Source organism: Littorina saxatilis, linkage group LG6 (genome assembly GCF_037325665.1).
Source record: "Littorina saxatilis isolate snail1 linkage group LG6, US_GU_Lsax_2.0, whole genome shotgun sequence".
Taxonomy (NCBI): Eukaryota; Metazoa; Mollusca; class Gastropoda; order Littorinimorpha; family Littorinidae; genus Littorina; species Littorina saxatilis.
Window position 1 is genome coordinate 43,827,216 of NC_090250.1, and position 8,680 is coordinate 43,835,895.

The 8,680-nt window shown below is 43.0% G+C and overlaps 1 protein-coding gene across 1 annotated transcript in view; it reads right to left on the reverse strand.

Annotated features, from left to right (window-relative positions):
* The window catches only part of LOC138968026 (gamma-aminobutyric acid type B receptor subunit 1-like), a 174,930-nt gene that overhangs the window by 164,765 nt on the left and 1,485 nt on the right, over positions 1-8,680 (reverse strand). The gene's annotated exons all lie outside the window — the stretch shown is intronic.

Sequence of the window (8,680 nt, forward strand, 5' to 3'; positions counted from 1 at the left end):
CGAAAATACAATATTTAGTCAAGTAGCTGTCGAACTCACAGAATGAAACTGAACGCAATGCCATTTTTCAGCAAGACCGTATACTCGTAGCATCGTCAGTCCACCGCTCATGGCAAAGGCAGTGAAATTGACAAGAAGAGCGGGGTAGTAGTTGCGCTAAGAAGGATAGCACGCTTTTCTGTACCTCTCTTTGTTTTAACTTTCTGAGCGTGTTTTTAATCCAAACATATCATATGTATATGTTTTTGGAATCAGGAACCGACAAGGAATAAGATGAAAGTGTTTTTAAATTGATTTGAAGCTGAAATGCAATACCGAAGTCCGGGCTTCGTCGAAGATTACTTGACCAAAGTTTCAACCAATTTGGTTGAAAAATGAGGGCGTGACAGTGCCGCCTCAACTTTCACGAAAAGCCGGATATGACGTCATCAAAGACATTTATCAAAAAAATGAAAAAAACGTTCGGGGATTTCATACCCAGGAACTCTCATGTCAAATTTCATAAAGATCGGTCCAGTAGTTTAGTCTGAATCGCTCTACACACACACACACACGCACACACGCACATACACCACAACCCTCGTTTCGATTCCCCCTCGATGTTAAAATATTTAGTCAAAACTTGACTAAATATAAAAATGAATGAAATGAAACAGCATGCTTTCATTGCTTGGCAAGACTGCCATAAAGATAAAAGGGCATCACATGTTATCTGTTTATGTAGGAGATTGTAAATGGCAAAAGTCTCATTCGAAAACGAACACAAGCACCAGCTTGTTCGCGAACCGGCACGGTTGGCCTAGTGGTAAGGCGCCCGCCCCGTGATCGGGAGGTCGTGGGTTCGAACCCCGGCCGGGTCATACCTAAGACTTTAAAATTGGCAATCTAGTGGCTGCTCCGCCTGGCGTCTGGCATTATGGGGTTAGTGCTAGGACGGGTTGGTCCGGTGTCAGAATAATGTGACTGGGTGAGACATGAAGCCTGTGCTGCGACTTCTGTCTTGTGTGTGGCGCACGTTATATGTCAAAGCAGCACCGCCCTGATATGGCCCTTCGTGGTCGGCTGGGCGTTAAGCAAACAAACAAACCAGCTTGTTCGCGACCAAAGTCGCAACATTAACCTCTTCGGCTCGTGATAAATGCACTATCACTTTTTAGTACGCTGGACGCGATCGCGGCTTCTCCCCACTTGAGACGAAAGTTGCTGTTTGTCTTGTCTTCGGTCGCCTGGGCCTGTCAACTCCGTCTCTTCTCTTGCAGCACGTGCATGACCTGCTGTCTTCAGTCTCTTGAGGCTTGTGCTGGTTTCTGACCAGTGATACTGCTGGTTTGGGGGTAAAACTTGCTGTGGAATGAAAGCCTTGAAGTCCGTGATTAATCGTGTAGAGGAGAGGGGAATTGAGAAAGAGAAAAGGGAGGAGAACGGGAAAATGTGTGTGTGTGTGTGTGTGTGTGTGTGTGTGTTTGTGTGTGTTTTTGTGTGTGTGTGTGTTTGTGTGTGTGTGTGTGTGTGTGTGTTAGTGTGTTAGTGTGTGTGTGTGTGCGTGTGTGTGTGTTTGTGTGTGTGTGTGTGTGTGTGTGTGTGTGTGTGTGTGTATGTGTGTGTGTGCGTGTGTGTGATAGAGTGTAACTCCAACCCCTATCCCCCACCACAGCCTCCAAACCATTTGAGTAGGCTTAAAAATGCAGACAGAAAAAGTTCACAGAGGTAGAGCTTGAATAAGGTAGACAATGATTTCACTGTGGGACGAATCCACGGTTCCACAAGTGGACTGGTCAAGCTCTGAACTTACTAATCGACGATCATGCCTTTTGGACTTGAAAGACGACGGTTATGCCTGGCCGTTTGGACTTGATAGACGACGGTCATGCCTAGCCGTTTGGACTTTATAGACGACGGTCATGCCTAGCCTCTTGGACTTGAAAGACGACGGTCATGCTTAGCTGTTTGGACTTGATAGACGACGGTCATGCCTAGCCGTTTGGACTTGATAGACGACGGTCATGCCTAGCCTCTTAGACTTGAAAGACGACGGTCATGCCTAGCCGTTTAGAGTTGAAAGATGACGGTCATGCCTAGCTGTGTAGACTTGAAAAACGACGGTCATGCCTAGCCGTTTAGACTTGAAAGACGACGGTCATGCTTAGCCATTTGGACTTGATAGACGACGGTCATGCCTAGCCGTTTGGACTTGAAAGACGATGGTCATGTCTAGCCGTTTGGACTTGAAAGACGACGATCATGCCTAGCCATTTAGACTTGATAGACGACGGTCATGCGTAGCCGTTTAGACTTGAAAGACGACGGTCATGCCTAGCCATTTAGACCGGAAAGACGACGGTCATGCCTAGCCGTTTGGACTTGAAAGACGACGGTCATGCCTAGCCGTTTGGACTTGAAAGACGACGGTCATGCCTAGCCGTTTAGACTTGAAAGACGACGGTCATGCCAAGCAACTTGCAGCATACGGGTGAAATTGGCAACTCAACAGCAAGACTCACTCGTGTTTATGGAGATCCTTTCTGTCACATTCTTTGGTGAATGTGTTTTCGGGAAAAAGAAAAATAATCCATCAACTCATTATCTCCCTCTCAGCTTCTGATGCGTGCATGTGAATGCCTGTATGTACAACCAAATGGATTTGCAGACTGCGGAAGAAGTGATTTCGTATTTTTGAAAGAAAGCATTTATTCGGACAAATCATCAAAAGAACTCGATCTAAACCTGTTTACAATACAACATTATGTTCAAAACACATATTGAAATGAGGCTGAAGGAGAGTCAGGTAAGGAAGGAGTTAGAACATGAGAAATTCAGTGAAGGGAAGCGAGTTTGAGTGACTGAGTTTGTGTATGAATGTATAAGCTAACATCAGGACACATGCCTGAGCTACTTTCCTTAATTGTCCAAACCGCGGAATAAATCCGTGCTCTTCTTCTCACATGATCAACCCTTTGCAAAAACAAAAATGACAATAACAGAAAAATCACACACAACGTGATCATGAATTATAATATGACCGCTGAACGGGCGCAGTGGCGTGGTGGTAAGACATCGGCCTCCTAATCGGGAGGTCGGGAGTTCGAATCCCGGTCGCTGCCGCCAGGTGGGTTAAGAGTGGAGATTTTTCCGATCTCCCAAGTCAACTTATGTGCAAACCTGCTAGTGACTTAACCCCATTCGTGTGTACACGCAAGCACAAGACCAAGTGCGCATGGAAAAGATCCTGTAATCCATGTCAGAATTCGGTGGGTTATAGAACACAAAAATACCCAGCATGCCTCCCCCAAAATCGTCGTATGCTGCCTAGATGGCGGGGTAAAAACGGTCATACACGTAAAACTCCACTCGTGCTAAAAACATGAGTGAACGTGGGAGTCTAAGCCCATGAACGAAGAAGAAGAAGAAGAAGAAGAATATGACCACTAATTGTTCCACACAAACTGCCTTGTTCGTGGCCATTATTGTACAAGTACGCTTTGGTTTAAACAAAATTTTATTCAGAATTTTTTCGCATGAACAGTTCCAAACACACAGCTAGGACACGCACTCAAGCAAATGCTTATATCACGTGACCAAGTACGCTTTGACACCATTTACTCTACCAGTCTGAGCTAAGTGACCACTCACAGAGAAAGATGTCGTTGTACGACTGTATTATTATCAGAATACACACAAATGTTTTGTTCGTCGTGACGAGCACGTATACAGAGTAATAATAATAATAATAATACGAGAATTTATAACGCGCACATATCTCACCACGCGGCGGCTCAAGGCGCACTCATACACAATCTTTCGCATTAACAACTCAAGCATACTCACATACACTTACGCATAAGTGTGCTTAAACTCTTCATAAAGGCAACTACGTCAATAATTCCAGATCTGTTGTTAGAACCATTAACACTAGTTGAACATCGACATGCTCGCAGCTGTACAACAATAAAAGTATGTTCGAGGGGGGAGGGGAGGGAGGGGGGGGGGTTGAACTAAGCATCAGGTAGAGGCCATTATTTTTTTGTGATGGTCGGGGATATAGCTCAGTTGGTAGCGCGCTGGATTTGTATTCAGTTGGCCGCTGTCAGCGTGAGTTCGATCCCAGGTTCGGCGGAAATTTATTTCACAGAGTCAACTTTGTGTGCAGACTCTCTTCGGTGTCCGAACCTCCCCCCGTGTACACTACATTGGGTGTGCACGTTAAAGATCCCACGATTGACAAAAGGGTCTTTCCTGGCAAAATTGCTTAGGCACAGTTAATAATTATCTACCTATACCCGTGTGACTTGGAATAATAGGCCGTGAAAGGTAAATATGCGCCGAAATGGCTGCAATCTACTGGCCGTATAAAATTTCATCTCACACGGCATCACTGCAGAGCGCCTAGAACTGTACCCACGGAATATGCGCGATATAAGACTCATTGATTGATTGATTTTTGGTTTCATGTCGATGCGATACTTGGGATAAACGCATCCCTTCTCTTGGACAAATACCAACAATCAACAGCATGTGTGCTCTCTGAGCGTAGTGGGAAAATGTTCAAAAAATAATTTTGTAATGTATAATTTATCGAAAAATGCCAACTCATCACTAGAATCAGTCAGGAGGATGATTGTTGGTACGTGTCCAAGTGGAGGGATGGTCTCATACCATGTGAAAGCCTAAAGCCCCCCCCCCCCCCAAAAAAAAAAAAAGAAAAAAAAAATATATATATATATATATGTTGGTTTTGGGTAACCCGACCGACCCAATTTTTTTCCCGCCGACCCTAAAACCTTTTTTTCATTTCTCAAAAAAACAAAACTTTTGGCACATTTTGCGAACCATACCGAGACTAAGGGAAGTAACCTCCTTTAAAATCGGCTACATTTTAAAAGCAAAATTTTGATTTGGTTTGATTTGAAAAAAAAAAAAGTTGCCCTAACGACCCCATCTTTTTCGGTCATGTTACCCTAAACCAACAGATATTTTTGTTTGGCCTAACCACGTCAGAGATGGCGAGTTCAACTGTACACACGTGAAGGAGTGTGTCTTGAAGAGTTACACTAAACGACAACAGCCGTGTTTCTAACAGTCAAAACTATTGTACCACATCGCAGAGTACAAAGTGATAAAGGTATCATATCGGAAAACCCACAAGTTTAATGTGTGCTTAAAGTGTTCGCCTTCAAAAAATTTACTTTGCTGCGGTTGCGAGAGCTTTTGCTTAGAGGGTGCAGGAGTAAGATGAGAGACTTGCTGCCAACACGAGAACATTATACAAACGTGTGGCAGTCACGGATACTCTTGATGTTTGCTCTCAAACTCTCAAAAACGATACATTTCAATTTTCTTTGATCAGCTTTTCTTTTTTTATCTTTTTTTTGTTTTGGTTAACGGTTCACGACGACAACAACGTGCCCTCTTTGATCGAAATAAAACAAGAAGTTCAACAATGCGAACACATTAAACAGCACTTTGAGAGAACAAAATCAGAAGAATTATTTTGTTTGATAGCCTTACTACTTGCGGGACTCGTTTTATTGTGTGTGCATGCAAAATATATCAATCGGGAGTAAAACAAATTTAAAATAAGTTTAAAGTTAAAAAAAAAGGCTTGCAGAAATAAGAATCTTGCAAGATAAACACCTTCAGAGCAATTTTTTTTTTAATCTAAATAAAATCTACAACATAAATTCTCGAACGATTTGTGTCAGATTTGTTTCGTGTGGTGTTGTTGTTGTTGTTGTTGTTGTTGTTGTTGTTGTTGTTGTTGTACTGTTGTTGTTGTTGTTGTTGTTGTTGTTGTTGTTGTTGTTGTTGGTTGTGGTGGTGGTGGTGGTGGGGGTGGTGGTGTTTTACTTGTTACATTTGTTTGTGCTGTTTGGCTGCTCACTTAAAAATATGGGGTGGGGGGAATCAGTACTGCCAACTACAACAACAACAACAACAACAACAACAACAACAACAACAACAACAACAACAACAACAACAACAACAACAACTGACGAACGAGGATCTTGCAATGCGTTAAATTATGAACAACAATCAAAGGGTTACTTTCTTTTCCTCACAAATCATTTGCACGAATAATTTCTGTAAGAATAACAGCAGGCTTTGAATAAATAGTGGGACCATGCGGATGAGCGAGTTTTTCATATTCTTTCATTAATTTTTCAAACGGCGGAAAAATCCGTGCTCTTATTTAAACACGATTAACCCTGTTTTTGCAACAACAAAAAATGACAATGACAGAGCAAAAACACACAACGTTGTTTGTAAGACGAGCGAGTTTTTCATATTCTTTCATTAATTTTTCAAACGGCGGAAAAATCCGTGCTCTTATTTAAACACGATTAACCCTGTTTTTGCAACAACAAAAAATGACAATGACAGAGCAAAAACACACAACGTTGTTTGTAAGACGTCTTCTCCAAACAGCGTTGTGTTTGTTTGCTCTGTTATTGTCATTTTTGGCTCACGTAAGTGTAGCCTATACGATGCTAACTTTTGTCTGTCTGTGCGTGCGTGCGTGCGTGCGTGCGTATGTATGTAAGTCTGTGGTAGAAACTTTAAAGGCATATGTACGCGCTCCCGTGTTTACAAAGTGTAGTTTGCCCATAATCGATGTCAAACGCACCATAAGACCATATAATGACGATATGTCACCATGCGCGGACCATAATACATGCATTACAGCTTGTTCTAGCCTCTGAAAAAGTGAGGATGTCAACAAAGCCGCGGTGTTAGCTCCCTTGCATCAACGTTACATGTGTTGCCAAATCTATAAATAGGACGATCCAGATCAAAATGAAAATTAACATATCTCAACATTGAAGGGGTCCTAGACCACAATATTTTGCAGGGAACTTAATTTAGCATGTCTCCAGCTGTTGGTAAAGCAATTAGCGTGTATAGTCATCGAGTACATATGCCTTTAACATTTCGTCATTAAAGACGTCACATTATGACGTAAGAGGGTTAGACGTCACGCGAAGGAATTACTGAAAGTCTCGGTCATTGTTATTTTGAGCGGGCCGAGACTAGTTGGCAGTCGTGTCCCTGTAAGTTACAGGCTACATGCAGACAGACAGATCTAGATCTAGTGTCTCGCTTTCTTGCACAGTGTCACCTATGCTTACTGTGTGTGTGTATGTGTGACGGAGTGATTGAGTTTGTGTTACTGTTTGTCGATTTCTTACGTGAGCCTTGAAGGCTTCGCCTCTTGTTCTTGTTATTTCAGTTTATATTAAAAAAAAAAAAATTCAAAAGCTAGAACAGTGTTTGTCTGCGTTCTCTCTTAGTCTTGTTTGTATTAATGTCGTTTACCACTCGCAGCTGACAGGTTTGTAATTGAAAAAACACATTCTCAAACTGCCGAGGAGAAAAATAGGAGGGAATTGGAATTTCAATTATCTGCCTGATTAAACATTCGATTATTATTTGCTTCTAACTTGTTTGTCCGCACCGTCCCATTTAATTATGTTAACGGCGCACTGCTTTTTTCTGCCTTACTATATCCTGATCCTGATTCTGTCGTCTCTAGATGATTATAACCGAAGTGAAAAGGAAGAAGACAGTGTCAGTGTCTCTCGCTCTATTTGACGCTGGTGTCGTGTAAATATACGTATGCGAGTGCGAGCGCGTGTATGTGATTGTGTTAGGAGAGAGGAAGAGAATTGTAAATTGTATGTCTCTTGTCGCTGTATTCATATCTACTTAAAACAGTTTTAAACAGCAAACTTCCTTAAAAGTAACAAGCTTGTGCGTTCCCTTTGTCCTCCAAACGTAAATCATCCAAACGACTAAACACATGTTTTAATGTGTGGATATAACGGTTGAATGAATGTTGTGCGACTTGTTGCTGAAACTGAAAGCTTCAAACGGTTACAACGATTGGGACGTATGAAGGGTATAATATGGCTGTCATCTTCAGAGAACGCTTGTAGCATGTTCACATTGACACAAATGTTCATGCACACAAAAACTGTCTGCAAAAAGGCAAGCACGTAGATAAAGGACATATGTAGGACTAGATGATTACCCGCTTCGCCAGGTACCGGCTTCGCCGGGAAGAAGTAGAGCCGAATACCCGGCTTCGCCGAAGTAGAGGAATACCCAGCGAAGCCGGGATGAAAGCGTTGTGGACAGTGACCTTCTAAAAATAGTAACGGGAATATCCGGCTTCGCCGGGATGAAAGCGTTGTGGACAGTGACCTTCTAAAAATAGTAACGGGAATATGGATTGACGCCACACGAAGGAAGGGAGATAAACGCAAAACACTGGAGAAGATAAGGAAGAGTTACTGGGAATGGATCTGGAAAGATGAACAGAAAAACCAAAATCGGTTCAGCCCTGCGCGCTGAGAGCACGTGTTGAAAATTTGTCCGGGGTCTACCTGAATATGCCCACCAAATTTGAAGCAGATCCATCGAGAACTTTGGCCGTGCATCGCGAACACACACACACACACACACACACACACACACACACACGCACACACACACACACACACAGACAGACAGACACACGTCGTATATATATATAGACTAGAATGAATACCCGTTTCGCCGGGTTCCGGCTTCGCCGGGAAGAAGTAGAGCCGAATACCAGGCTGCGCCTGGGACCCGGCTTTGCCGGGTGTACGCCGGCCTCGCCGGCGCACGAAGGAAAGGAGATAAACGCGCAAAACACTGG